Genomic DNA, 14945 nt, shown 5'->3' on the forward strand with positions numbered 1-14945 from the left:
CTGGAAATCCTCCTCTCTAGGGCAAGCGGCTACCAGGGGTGGGCTTCCCTGACCGGGGGGGGGGAGGGGATTTTCTTCTCAAGTGCCGTCTCCCTGGGCTCGCCCTGTTGCCGTGACCTGGTCCTGGCCTCATCCTGCCAGTCTGTATTCAGGCCAATCGGCCCCTGGGTCCAGCAAGGCCCAAAGCTGGGTGGCGCCAGCGGCTGCCTGTGGCCAGAGGAGGTCTCATGCTCTCTGTGTCTGGGAGTCTGTAGGCAGCATGATTGGGGAGGGGGGACACACGAATAATCCTCTGTTCCCTCCTCGGCCCAGATCCGCCTCCCCACGCTGTGTCTGGCACAGATCTCAGGTGTGCTGTTCAAATCCCACCCGCCCCGGCCTCCTCCAGCACTCACAGCCCGCAGTGCCTTTCCCGCCATTGCATGCCCCCTCCCCCTCCATCTGGCTCCTGCTTCCCCAGCAGGCTCTCACCTTCCCTGTGCTGCATCTCCCCCTCTTGCCTCCCCTGCCCACTCTGGGCGCCCCTTCCCCAGCTCCCGCCCCCAGGTCGGCCCTGACAGCAGCCACCTGCTTACGCCAAATGCCCTTCCTGCCCCCGGAGACATGGGCGGGCCAGCCCCCTGCAAGAATACACCTGGCGGGAGTCTCTGGAGGGGGTTTCAGGCAGGACAAGGCTCTGGGGTTGGAGTCCCAGCATCTCAGAGCCAGGACGAGCCGGGGGGGATTCCTGCAGGACGAACCTCCGTGAGCCCTTCTGGGGCTGGATCCCAGACCTCAGACCCATGGGGCAGATGAGTCCTGGCCCAGGGGCACAGAGGCTGAAATCCCCTCGGGTACCTCTGTATTAACAGCACAAAACTGCCTCCGGTCTGATGCTAAGTGTGGGGCAGCTGGGCTGGGCCAGGCTGCACGTGGGCTCCCCCAGCACCCCTTCCTTACCCTGCCCCATGTGCCTGCACGCTGTGCAGCTCCAGGGTGCTCAGTGCAATGGATGGGCTGGCTTTCCTACATGATTACCTAGTCACCGGATTTTTGTAAGGACAATCCCAGTGTTTGGGGCCTTGTCTTATGGGTGCCTATTACCCCCACCCTGTTCTGGATTTCCCTGTTTGCTATCTGGTCACCTTACCAGAGGCAGACCTGCACCCAAAGCAACTTGCTGCATCCTGGAATTCAACCCCATGAGCCAGATTCCTGGCGCCTGGCGGTTTGGGCCAGGGCTGGCTTTGGTCCTTCCCTGTGCTAACCCAGCTGCTCATCCTGCATCCATTGTCTTCAGCAGGAATAGCCCCCGGAGACTGCAACAGTGTGCAGAGGCTCGTGGGACCCGGCCCAGAGGATGGAGCGTGAGGGCTGTCTAATCACACTCAGCCTGTGTGCACCTCTGAATCCTTGAGCCTCAAAGACAGGATTCAGGTTTTCAGGGGGAAAATGCCCCCCTCCTCCCAACTCAAGGGCTGCTGTGAGATTTGGTGGCATGGCAGAAAACAGACACCTCAGCTTCCTGCCTGTGTGTAAGGAGCAAATGGCCTGTCGTTCTTGCTGCATTCACTCCGTCTGGGTCCCCTACAGATGCGGATAATCCCCCCAGCAGCCGGGGCACAGTATCTACACACAGGAACAGGCACGTAACCACCCGCAGGGGGCTAAAGCCGAGTGCTGGGAACCAGGGGAGCTGGAGTCTATTCCCAGCTCTGCCGTTGAGTCACTTACCCCTCCTGTGCCTCAGTTTCCCCATGTGAAGTGGACGAGGGACGATCACATCTTACCTCCTCCCTGCTCTTCCTGCGCAGAACGCGCAAGGCTTAGTCCACGTCTGTGGTGGAGCTGGGGGGAGGGGGAGTGAAAAGCTCTGGGTGGGCCTTAATTTTCCTTAGTCTGCTTGGTGCTTTGGCCTTTGCACGATGCCTCGGACACCTGATCGAAGGGTGTCCTGTCTCTGCCTTGGACTGTGATTATCTGCTGCTGGATTCTGGCAGGGCTGCAGCTTGTCACAAAGTGGCTTGGTTTCATTAACCCCTTTTTACAGCTGGGGAAACCGCGAGGTGGGAGGGAAATGACTTGCCCAGAGTCATCCAGCAGGCCAGCGGCAGGGCCAGAATCCGGGTCTCCCGAGTTCCTGCTCCACTGCCCTTCCACTGGAATGTGCAGGTCTGTTCTGGAGCTGCGTTTAAATGCTAGGTCTTCCGCATTGGCTGTGAAAGCAACGCGCCGGTTCTGAAGGCCCAGCAAAGCAGAGAACTTTCCCAACCCTGCGTGGGGGGAATGACTGAACTGCGAGGTGCTAACGATAAAACCCAGTCCCACCAGGGCTTCTCGTCCCAGTTTCAGTCTGCAGCCTTGCTAGGTGGCTGAGTCACAATCTCCCACTCCACCCCAACCTGGAGACGGTAACAGCTGCTGGGCTGGGGGTTCCTGTGCCCTCCTACGATGGTAGGTAGGGAAGGGCCTGAGCCATTTCTGCTGACCCTGGGAGTTGACAGACCGTGTTTAGAAGGCTACAAATAAGAAATGAAAAGCCTGGGCTGGCCAGGAAGTCTGGTACCTTGTAACACGATACCCAGGAAAGGAGGACTCAGGAAAATGCTTTCAGCAATCATATTCATCATGGACTCGCAGCTCAGACTCATTAGCCTCCCAGAGCCCAGCCCCACCAGCTCCAACCCTTCCTACATAGAGAGAGCGAGAGAGAGTTTTTTCCAGACAAATAAATGCTTCCAGGTTCTCTGGTAGATATTGTAGGTCAAAGAAGCATCTGATGTCAATTATTCCAGTGGTATAGGATTCCCCAGGCTTGTTGTTGCCAAGGACAGCGCGGTGCAGACAGGCTACGGCGAGGTCTCTGCCATGGCTTCCCCTGGAGATGAGGGTAGCCGTGCTCAGGGGCCGTCTCTCTCCACGCTGGCCTCTCGGAGGGATGAGCCCAAACTTCTTGGGAGTTTGGAGATGTTCTGACACCTGTTTGGGGCAGCAGGGTTCAGACGGTAATCTGACCTGGTCTCTGTATTTAGGCTGGGTTGTTCTCTAGAAGCAGCCCCGGGCACAGGGTGAGGTGGTTCTCCTGGTGTTTCTGGCGGGGATGGGACGCATAAGTGCCAGGTACCATACGGACTAATGCAGTGAAATTTAAGAAAGGGGAAATGTTTTTAGGCTGAATCTCCTGCTGCCAGTGATGGAAGGGTTAGCAAAGTGCCAGAAAAAGTCCAGGAGGATGCTATCCTGCCCTGGGCAGTGAGGAATGGATCTACCCAATCTCTGCCATCTCGAACTCCTGCGATGCTGGGAGCAAGCACTGGAAAGCGCTCAGAAAAAATCCGTCTGGGGGAAAGCACCAGCCCAAGAGATTCAGAGCTGCTTCGGAGAAGCTACTGAAGTTCTGGATGCTTATCTGAACCGAACCTGGTTTTCTTTAGGGGGATACTTACAAATACACCGTGGTCCTAACCAATATCTGGGCTCTTTCCTTTTTGGTGGAGAGGGAAGCCAGCCAGGGTCGAGAAGGGATCATGGAGGGGCAGGGTGCTGCTAGCGGGAAGTGTTAGCAATGTTGTTTGCCAGCGCAGTGAACACCAGTGCCAGGAAGCTGGGATTTGGTGACTCGAATTCCCACGTCCCAGAGTCCTATGAACCTTTCAAACCTTCGTTACATGGTAAAAACCTCTGACCTCTCCAAGCCCAAGGGAGCAGGGCTTCCTTCTGACAACTCCACCTGTGCAAATACCCTGAAGGGCTGAGCTGGAATCAGATGGTGACTGTTTATTTTTGGGGGAAGTTAGGACAGGGCAGAGAGCGAGCGGCAGCCTCCATCCTGGTCAGATCTTGCCTGGCCCCGAGTGTCCTAACTTCCCACTGAAGTCAATGGCAGTGGGGGGTGCACAGCACCTTACCACAGCAAAGGGCTTAATTATCCCAGGGCCACCGCCCCCTGTGACAGACACGGACGTGACAGCATGCGCTCTGGGGGGTGTAAGCTCCAGCCCTCCTCTGGCCAGTCATTACCAGGGAGCTGGGCCTTGGAGCTCTGGTTGCAAAGCCAGAGGACTAGACCTGCATGGCTGGAGGATGGTCTGGATCCCCGCTCCAAGACTGACCTGGGTGGGTAAGTGTTGCATGGAAGAGGCAGGGCTACTTCCCTTCGTGCTCTCACACGGCGCAGGGACATGGGAGTTCTGTAGGACAGGGTTTTTGTTAAATCCAGTTCAGGTTTTATTGCTAATAGGGTCATGCTGGGTGAAAATAAAAACTGCACGCCCGGGCTATGGCTAGGCCAGGCCCTCTGCTGGTATCAATCCCTGGGGTGCCACTGAACCCCAGCTGAGGGGCTGGCCCTGTGATCTGAAATGCAGTGTAGGTCCATCTCTGACCTCGGGTGGCTCTTGTTCTCCGTGCGCGACCCAGATGGAATCAGGAACTCCTGGGGGGACGTTCTGCTTCCCTCTTTCTTCAGCCAGGCCTGCTGATGATGCCTGGTTCCTCACTTGCTCTATCACCTCCCCAGCTTTCCTACCGGGCTCTCTCTGGCCTTCTTCTGTCTCCCAGGGAACATCACACAATCACAGGGCTGGAAGGGAACCTCGAGAAGTCATCACGTCCAGCCCTCTGTGCAGAGAGAGAACCAAGTAACCCTAGCCCATCCCTGACAGAGGTTTGTCCCACCTGTCTTAAAAACCTCCAGCGATGGGGATCGCACAAGCCTGCTCCAGAGCCTAACTACCCTCATCATTAGCAAGCTTTTCCGAATATCGAACCCAAGTTTCCATTGCTGCAGATTAAACCCACTGCTTCTTGTCCTGCCCTCAGTGGACATGGAGAACAAACTGATCCCACTCTCCATCACAGCCCTTAACGTTTGAAAACCACTATCGGGTCCCCTCACTCGTCTTTTCTGAAGAGACGGACCACGTCCAATTGTTTTACCCTTTCCTCAGAGGTAAGATTTGCTAAACCGTTGTCCATTTTTGTTGCTCTCCTGTAGACGCGCTCCAATTCCTCCACATCTTCCCTATAGTGCCGTGCCCAGAACTGGACACAGCACTTCTGCTGAGGCCTCCCCAGTGCTGAGTGAAGCAGGAGCGTCACCTCCCATGTCTTGCATGTGACACTTCTGTTCATACACCTCAGGATATTCCCCTTTTTGGCAGCTACATCACGTTATTGACCCATATTCAACCTGTGAACTGCTGTCACCCCAGATCCTTTTCAGCAGTACTACCGCCTAGCCACTTGGTCCCCTTTCGTAGCTGGGCATTTGGTTTTTTCCCTTTCTAAGTAAAGTACTTTACGCTTGTCTTCATTGAATTTCATCTTGTTGAATTCAGACCAGTTCTCCAATTTGTCAAGCTAGTTTTCGGTTTTAATGCTGTCACCCAAAGAACTTGCACCCTCGCCCAGCTCAGTGTCCCTGCAGATTTTATAAGCATGCTCTCCACACCATTATCCAAGCCATTAATGAAAACGTGGAGTAGTATGGGACCCAGAACTGACCCCTGCGGGACCCCACTAGATATGTCCCCAATGGTGCTGGGGCAGTTTGTATAGTGAGGATCTGAGAGCCATTGAACCAAACTGTAAACCCCTGTGTATAATGGAAACCACTTCAAGCCAGGGGGTGCAGTAGCACCCCCATGCCCCTGTGTAGGTTCCCCCAGTTTGACAGAGAACCACTGATAATTACTCTTTAAGTACTGTCTTTCAACCAGTTGTGCACCACTTTCTAGTAATTTCAGCTGTCCTGCCTTTCTAAAACACGTTTCGGTTCGGTTCGATTTTTCTAACAGCCAGGGAAAGTGTGGCTTCGTGTTACACACGCTGGGCTTTCAGACATAGGAATTGCCCCGCGTGAGCTTTCTTTAATTGTTACAGGGACTGACCTGCCCACGGATCCCTGCCACCCGGGCTTTTACCCTCTGCATCCTGACGTTCAGTGCGGGCAGGAGGAACTGCACGCGGGACCGGACGAGCGTCTATATTGAATTGTCCGTAGCTGAAGTGTGTGCTGCACCACCCTGGCGATGATGCGCTAGGGAAATGTAGGTGGTTCTCACTACCCCCCCCTCCCCTTTGGCCTGGCATGAATTGACGTGAGCTTTAACAAGCACAGCTCAGATAGCTGCCTCCTGTTTTCAAAGGGCCTCAGAAAATGTGTTCGCAATATCTGTAACGCGCCCGGTTGTGCATGTGGCCCAGCTGCAACGGTGTGTCCGTTTGTGGCTGCAGCTGGGTGAATTCCCAGACCGGGGGCGCCCTTCGGGAGGCCTTTGGGACACGTGTCGCTATGTGTTTGTGAGTGTCCAGTCCCTGTGCGGGGGAGGAGGAGGAGGGCAGGGCAGTGGAAGCGTGCCCTGACCCTCGGGATGTGTTCGATGCACGGTGGAGAGCAGCGACGGAAACTGATGGGAGGGTCTGCTATTTGTTCCAAATGGGAATGTCCCATGAGGTTAATTACAGCTAACCCAGGCTCTTCTCCTAAGATCTCCAGGAGCAAGAGCATTGTGCATGGCGCCAATACACAGGCTGGCGGTTCGTCGGAGAGGATGATTAGAAAGTATGAGCAAGCTTCTTGCATGTGACAGACTAAACTCGGCCTGTCTGAGCAGATGTGGGGAGTCTTGCCATGATCGGTGCTGAGCCATTGATAATGGCGGTGGCTGCAGGGGCGGTTTTGTTAGGCTGTCTGTGAACCTTTCTGTGATCCACTAGGAATTCCTGCACTCTTAGTGCTGGTATGGTTTTCTCCGAGTGTCTGGCTCCCTGATGCAATATGTGCTTCATCTTCTTGATGTTTTTCCTGGCCTGTGAGCAGAGTTTGCGAGCATGCATGATGCTCTGTTTGCAGAGAGAGCATGTCGCTGCTCTACTACAGATGCTGACGCACTGCAACTTAGAAGATGGCTCGATCGTGCTTTGAACCCGGAGCTCAAAGAGCCGAGGCCCCTGGAGTAATTCATTACACTGCTTCGAAAGGGTGCAGCATATATCGCCCCTCCTCGGAGCATGGCAACTCTGGGGCCAGCGAGTCAGGGCACCAGAACCACGGCGTTTCCGGCCTTGCCCCCGCCCCACCCTGTCTGTGTAGTTGGTCCAGGGAAAAGCCCCTTGGATGCATCCCCAATGTGCCACCCAGGCACCCGGGCTGCAGTTGTGGCAGGCCTCATGTGCCATGCGAAGGGCAGGAGTCAAGATTTTATTCCCTCTTATGCCCTTGTGTACAGGCAGGGCCCCATTCCGCCCTCCGAGCTCTGCCATCCCTGCCTGGCCTGTCTCCAAACCCACTGCCAGCAAAACCAGTGAGACTTCTCTCAGCTCTGCCTGTGCTGGGCTCGAGCCATCCTGGGAGCATGAGAGGAGGTGCAAGGGGACTACAGGGCAGCACACTGGAGAGGGGATCCCCTCCTGCCCCGGTTTAGTGCTTCTCTCCCCTGGGGGGTCCTCTGGTGCGGCAGCGGGATCAGCACTGGTCCCGTGCACTGTCTGGCAGAGCCAGGGTTGCAGGCAGCCTCCAGCTCTGAGGGGCTCTCAGTCACTGCGGGCTGTAGCCTGGGCCTAGTGGCGGAGCCCGTAACAAGCGTAACGCACAGGAGCGCTGGTACGGAGCCAGCCTTTACCTCCTGGCCCCAGCCACGGGCCAGAGTCAGGAGGCCATTAACTGAATAAGCCTTCCAGCCCCCTGCGAAGAGGCCATTGAGGGGGAAACTGAGGCCCAGCAGAGCTTTACATGTGGCTTGCTCACGTTCACAAAGTGAGCCCGTGATGGTGTCAGGAATGGAATCCAGGCGTCCTGGCACCTAGCCCTCTGCTTTAACCACAAGACAGCGCTCCCCTCGTTGTAGAACGTCAGCCAGGGCTGTGCAGTACAACAACGTATGTAGTTAGTAGCCGAGAGCCACCGACTCCAGGCAGCTGCATGTTTCCACTTCTCCTGGACGTCCGTAATGGCCAAAGGTCAGTATCCGTGAGACCAGAGCCCACGTGTCTGAGGGACCCCGTGCAGAAACCTGATGTACGCGCAAGTCATTCAGGATCAATGCTGGGGGCCAGGAAATTGCAGCAGACACAAACCTAAACACACTGTGTTTCCACCCCAGATAATCAGGGCTTCTCCCATATTCCGACTGACAGCTTAAATGCTTTAATTCTGGCGACGCTGCGTTTCAAGGGGTCCTCTGTGCTGCAGGCTTCTTCCAAACTGGTTTTCAAGTCGGAGATTTGCCCGTAATTGGAGGCACGTTTCATTCCCCTGAAAGTAGACAGGTTCCCGGCGGGGGAGGGGAGCTGCGGGAAAGGAGCAATTTACCTTATGGAATTATTTACCTGATTAGAGAGTTTATTTTATAAAAATTGCTTCAGAATGGGGCTGCTCTGCATGTCCAGGGAGGGGAGCTCCCGGGGGGCGGGGGGTGTGCGGGAAGCCTGGAGACAAGTGATTTGTGTCTGTAATGGAACTAATCCACTAGTCAATTACACCAATATATTTCACTATGGCAAAGTGCTCCGTTCCCATTAATTACAAATCTGTTAAGAAGATTAGCGTGTAAAGGCATCAAAAGAAAGCCAAGAGTTTCTCCCCCCCACCCCCACCCAAACATGAGCGTAGGCATGCCAGATCACCTGCATTAGGACTGCAATTATCCCGCTAAAGGTAAGGGCTTCATATGCGAAGCAACTACCCACTGTGACAGTGCTGACAATTCCCTCGCCTTCCCTACCACTCGCTCCTTTCAGTGTCATTATCGTTTAGCTTGTTAATGTGGCGTGTCAGGTTAAAACACCCTTTCACTGCCTTGTTCCCGTGGGCCTCCCCTGAGATGAGCTGGACAAACGTTACCATCACAAACAGGCCTCACGGCCTTCATAAAAGTGCTGCCTCCTCCCTGCTGTCAGTTCATTCTCCACTGGGGGCTGGATGTCTTAAGAGGCTTGGCCTGACTCCATGGGGCCTTTCCCCTCTCAGTCACGGTTCAAAACCCGCTGCAGGCAGGAGCGATCAAAAATGGTGACCCCTTTCTTTGCCGTGATGCCTACTTGACAACGGTCAGGCTGGCTGCTGGTGCGATGAGACCACTACCCGTCGTGCAGCTCGTCATTTCCGTGGACTCCCCCATCTCTTGTCTTATGCTTAGATTGTAAGCTCCTGGGGCAGGCACCATCTTGTTGCTGTGTGTCCGTACAGCGCCTGGCCGGCGGGCTGGTCCATGAGTAGGGCTCCTAGGGAATACACATAACAGCTGCTGCCTGTGCGGTGAACTTTGGGAGGTTTCAGTCTGGTTGAAAATCTGCCATGGCTTGGAGTAACCGCAGCGCTGACCAGAGAGATGGAACTGTTCTCTGAGCAGGGCGCTGTGAGGAAAGCCAGGTGCTGTAGCCAGGGGGAGAGAACAAGACAAGCCTGGCACTCAGGTGCCTTTCTGTCAGCACTAATTCTGTGCAGTAGCGACTGGGAATTGGCTTCAGCCCCTCAGGGATTCTCTCCCTGCACAAATCATTGGTGATGGTTGGCACACGGGGGATTGAACCTGGGCCCTCCAGACCTAAAAAGCATGCACGCCTACGGTTTGAACCAAAGAGCCAGGTGGGTGTGTGCTGGCTGTACCAGACTCCTATCCTGTGGGGATGGGCACCTGTGTCACACTCCCCTTCTGTGCACTGCGCCTGCACGTGATGTCTGGTCCTGTGTCCGTGACTTTGCTCCAGCGCTCGTTGGCGGGCCGTTCGTTTCGGAGTTGGCTTTCAAGGTGGAGTGAGCGGCGCTGGAGGAAACTTTTTCATCGTGCCAATTTCTACCCGTTTTTTGAACAAATTATTTTTTTAAAAAAAGCAAAGAAAAGTTTGTCATTTAAAAAAAAAAAAAAAAAAAAACCCGGCAGGAGATTTTGATCGAAAGGGAAAGGGGGGGCAGGGAATATCCATTTTTCAAAATTTCCCACAAAAAACAATTGACACCCCCTCCCCCTCGGTAGCCAACACAACCAACAGAAACAAGCTCGTTAGGCCAACCGTGGCACGGCTCAGCTCCAGAAGTTCAGGTTAGAGGAGGAATTTTTAGCCCTGATCTTCTGTAAACAACTCACTCTCCAAAGCCGGCTGCTGCTGAAATGGGATGAGGACTCAGGATTTGTCACCTGAATTTGAGCAGGGTCAATCGGATCTGAGTTGTGTAAATATGGTTAACACAACAGAAGGACTGGCTTGGGTTAAAGCTATATGTGACTCACATCAGTAAAGAATTCAGCCCCCGAACACCGCTTTGCTGTCCAGGAAGAAGTGGAAGCTTCTGGGAAATTAACTGGGGTCTCTGGTCAGAGTAGAGCAGCCAGACCCAGCCCTACAGGGCTCTAGGACACACCAGTGGATCTCCCGGCAAGCTGCAAGCGGCTCAGATTTATCCTAGGCCCATTGTCACGAGCAGTAATGAGAAGCTGTGCCAAGGGAGAGGGATGGCTTGTGTGAATCTGATCCTTCTGCTGACCTGTGGGAAGCAAAGACTAACATCTCTGGGAGTAGTATGGCTCGGAGGCTCTTCCCAAACTGAACTGAGATCACGGATATCTGGAGACAGTCCAGGAGTTTGGCTTGAAATCAGCCCCTCTCCCCAGAGGGTGACACTTCCTGAGCAATCCAGTCTCTTTCCCCAGTGCAAATTAACCAGCTTACTGAAGTGGAATGCTGATAGTTTCCTTCTCCACAAGGAATATAAAGCAGTGACCCCTGGAGCCAGCATCCTGGTTAGACCATGAACACCGCTGAATCCTGCTGACTGGGCAAGCGCTGGGAACTGCATAAAAACACCAGAGGAGCAAGAACTTCTGCAAGTGTGTCCTGCCCGTTCCCCTGCTCCAGCCCCACGTGTAAGGGCTTCATGTTCAATCCCTGGCCCCACAGTCTGTTCCTGCCTTCTAAATTGCAAGTGATAATTTCCTACCCTTCTCTCTCCAGACCACGCCATCCTTCATTGTTTTCCCTCTCTCCCTGGCTCTCCGTTGTTACTCAGCTCTGTGATTCGTGCTCTGGGAGCGTTTTGGGATCCAGCTCACCTGGAAGAATGAAAGACACTGTCTCGAGGAACGGCACACGTCGTCCCATGAAGGACGGTGAGAGCCTGCCTTCCCGGGCAGTGAGGATTCTGTGATCTGTGCACATTTATTGATGGCCGCAGCCCCACTGCGCTAGGCATCGTACAAGCTTGTAACAAAAAGACAGGCCGTCTTGAGGAGCCTGCAATCCACCAATGCGATAGCTGTCAGCACCCGCCGTGCTGTACCTGCAGTGTGAGAAACATTGCTCCCAACCGCCGGCCTCCTGCACAGATGATGGTGGCGCTTTAAGAGGGGTGACGTTTTCTTTCCAGGCCTCAGCCATTAGAAGCTGTGACAGGTCCAAGCCAAGCCTGGAGCAGGCCTCGTTCGCTCCAGCAGCAGAGATGCGTGGTGCTCAGCAACACGCCAGCCCAGCACGGCTACATGCTGGAGGCTGGGAAGCAGTTGTGAATTCTGGGGAGGGTAATGAGAGCACGTTGTAGTTCAGGCACCTGCATTTTTATTGCCGTCCCTCTTTCTAAAAGTCAAGATTTTACAGACAGTCTTTCCCTTTCATGGTCCCAATGCTGGGGGAAATTGGCATTTCCAAGATGACCAGGCCTGCAGCACACTAGACGTGTAGCAGGACTGAATAACCGTCTGGAAGAGCAGGGTCCTAATAGAGGATCCTGTAGGAATTCTATAAAGCAACCAGATACCACTCTGCCCCACAGAAAAACCCAGGAGTTATTTTGCTTCCATTGTTCATGGCTAGGCTTGCTGAACCCCTGCTTCCATGCCATTGTAGAGTTATGAAATGCGGTTTTCCTATTAATCTCACTCCGCCCCATGTTATGCCTATTTACTCATACTGGCTTTTAGTTGGAATCTTCCCACTTAATCCTTTAGCACCAGGAATTGATATTTCCCTCTCCTGGACCTTAGTCTGTAGCCAGAAACTAAATCCAGCAGAGCCGAACTCCTAGGCAGCTAAAGATGCCATTTTGCTGGGTCGGACAAGTCGGAAGTATTCTGGTCTCTCTGAAAAGCTCAAATACTATCCCACCGTTTATTTTGTTTCTCTGCATCCGAGTCTTTTGCAGCATCTCCAGCTCATTTACATGTGTATTGCGCCTACCTCCGCGGGTGCTGAGGTCAATTGAAACTCAAGAAAAGAGGAGAAATTTATGCAAAACTGTTGATTGCATTTGTATGTAATGAAATCATCCAATATTCATCTGACTATAGACTCTAATCTGGAAGGAGAACTGAAGGACATAAGAGTCACTGGAAAGCAGTAATGAGCTTCTGTAGTGATTAAAAAAGCACTTGAGCTTTCTGAAAATCCAGCCAGAAAGCGTGTCTAATCAACACTGAATATAGGTGGCCGAGATTACACGGATACATTTTGCAAAGCTCACTGTCGAAAATGTATGCAAGTTGTAAACTCTGACATGCCATCCATGTTCTGGTTTATACAAATCCAGGAAGCACACAATCAGAGCCCAGCCTCGTCCTCCGCACAAAGCAATCTCGCTGGCTCTGCTCGATGACTCAGAAGGAGCGCAATCACATCTATTTTGAAGAGCACTGTTGGTTTTTAACTATGTTGAGAGCTTGCAGATTCCTCAGTTTTTCCTTCCCTTCGTTTCCAGGTTGCATTTTGTCTCTGTGCTGGGTTTTTTCTTTTCAAGGAGGCTTGGAATTTTCCCTGGTCCTCGCTCCAAACCTCACTGCTGCAGTCCTGGTACAGCTCGGACTTCAATAGCACAGATCTAACCGAGCGATCATCAATAAACAAGACCGCTGGTCTCCCGCTGTGGGGTGAAATCACTTTCTGCGCAGACACTACATGAAGCCGCTGCATCACTGCATATCCCACCTCCGTCCTTGCTCTCTTTTGAAGTTCTGCACGGAGGGATGTCTGTCCTGTGCTAGTGAGATTCGAATATGGCCCCCAGTGCTGGGCTGTGTGAGCCCCCAGGCCTCCTGCTGGCCCTTTGCACAGGTTATTTAAAATCAATGGCCCCAGCTTTCCTTTCCACAGCCCAGCAAAGCCAGAGCAGGTCCCATCTCACGGCACAATGCAATGCGGCTCTGTGCAATGGCACTGGGGCGATCTCTGAGTTGTTTCTGGCGGAGCCCCGCAGAGCTGCTTTCCAACTAGTGAGGAAGGACCGGTCCCTGCCTCAGAGCTTACGCCCTAAAAGTCAGACAGGCAGGTGGGGGAAAGGGCTCAGACACGGAAGTGACCGGGATGGGAACACGACAAAATAATGCAATGTTGGGCTGATGGGGATTTTTGGTTTGCTAAGGTAAATAGGCATCTCCACCACGCTCCGATAATACCACGCTTTGGGGGCTGCAGCCCAGCCCCTTTCTGCTTTGCCCTGCTGTTATATTGCAATCTCTTAGCTCACCGGCCATTCGCAAGGAAATGCCAAATCAGCCCCCGGTACAGCGACTGCAGCCAATGGTGTCACCTTCTCGTCACACTCCGGCTCAGTTGGGCCCTCCGGCTCTCATGGCCCTGCTGATTTCCCAGTCCTCCCAGCCTGTCCAGGATGATCTGTTCCCAAAATGTAGCAGCCGGCGTTCGCACATGCTCAGTTGCCTTTTGTTATTGCCTGGCTGGGGGTAAACTCCTGGCTGCACTGCCGTCAATGGGAGTTCCCCAGTAACGTGAATGGAAGCAGGGCTTCACCCTGTATTTCCAGCATCCTCGGTCTTTGCTGCTCTGTGCAGCACCTCACTAAGACACTGAGCCTGAGGCTGACCTGAGTTTAAAGCTGGGGCCTGACTTGGTATTGCCCTGTGCAGTCGTTCACGTAGAACAAAATGGGCGTGAGCTGCTACCGTATCACACGGGGAGCGTGCCACGCTCACTCTGCCCTAGGCTGACCAGATAGCAAGTGTGCAAAATCGGGCAGGAGGGTGGAGTAATAGGTGCCTACATGAGACAAAGCCCCCAGCAGTGGGGACCGTCCCTGTAAATTCGGGACATCTGGCCAGCCTACTTCGCGCTAGTGTCAACACCCGTGTAAAATGCAGGGCCACGGGGATCAGGCCCCGAGGATCCGATTGCGCGCTCCATTCTCCCCTGGAGTTACTCTGGATTTACACCCAGGAGAGGGAAAGGCAGGTCCAGCCCAAGCCAGGCCCTCACAGTTCAGCCCAAATTCAGTATTGCAGTGAGGGCAATTCACATGCTCTTTATTCCCTCTGCCAGGTGACTAATGATGCTCTGAAAAGCAGCCAGAACACTGATTTCTGTGGCATCTCCAGAGCCTTCTCTTCACAAGCCAGCCTCTTGCCATTGATCATTACCACTTCTTTACCCGTCAGCCAGCTCTCCATACAAGCCTATGCTTGTTGGGCACACCCGGGGGATTCACAGTGCCGGGGCTGTTTGCGACGTGCTGCACCGGAGGCTTTACGGCAGTCTGAAGGAGGGGGTACATTGCCGCGCCTCGTCTGTGAGCTCTGGGTGATTGAGTGTCTGCCATGACGTGTTCCTTATAGGTGCAGGCTGTCTACCCGGGTCCTACTGGTACTATTCTGAGACAAATTCTGCTCCCGCTTGCACCCGTGTGAATCTGAGGCAATTGCAGTGATGTTACGGGTGTTATGTGGGGGGAATGCAAACAGATTTTAGCTCTCAGTGCCGATCCAGTTCTTCTCTTACTACTGCTGCCAGCGTTTCATGCGGGACTGGTTACCTCACTCCGATAGCCATTGCTTTTTTCCCCGTTTATAAAGATCAGCCCCCACATGTCTCCCCCCCCCCCCCCGATTCTCTGGCACCACCCTGCTTTGCCAGGATCTTCTGAAAATAATTGCCTGTGGCTTCATAAATTCATGAGCTGACTGACTCTGCCTAAACATGTCAGGTGTGTTGGACGAGAATCCATCCGGCGGAGGGTTGGCACGCCT

The 14945-nt window shown here is 53.8% G+C and overlaps 1 long non-coding RNA gene across 5 annotated transcripts in view; it reads left to right on the forward strand.

The window, feature by feature from the left end:
• Positions 1-14945, forward strand: part of LOC137148761 (uncharacterized) — a 30067-nt gene that overhangs the window by 7477 nt on the left and 7645 nt on the right. The window contains exons 3-4 of one of the 5 annotated variants that reach the window (XR_010918579.1): positions 5863-6029; positions 6471-6842. The exons of 1 other annotated variant lie outside the window; for it this stretch is intronic. This is a non-coding gene — a long non-coding RNA (uncharacterized lncRNA). Of the gene's footprint in view, positions 1-1282; positions 1872-3150; positions 3445-5862; positions 6279-6470; positions 6843-14945 lie in introns of those variants that run through there. 3 more of the 5 variants (XR_010918580.1, XR_010918578.1, XR_010918581.1) reach the window with 3 other exon arrangements.

Source organism: Emydura macquarii, unplaced genomic scaffold, assembly GCF_026122565.2.
Source record: "Emydura macquarii macquarii isolate MOO-44397 ecotype Brisbane River unplaced genomic scaffold, CSIRO-AGI_Emac_v2 contig_691, whole genome shotgun sequence".
NCBI lineage: Eukaryota > Metazoa > Chordata > Testudines > Chelidae > Emydura > Emydura macquarii.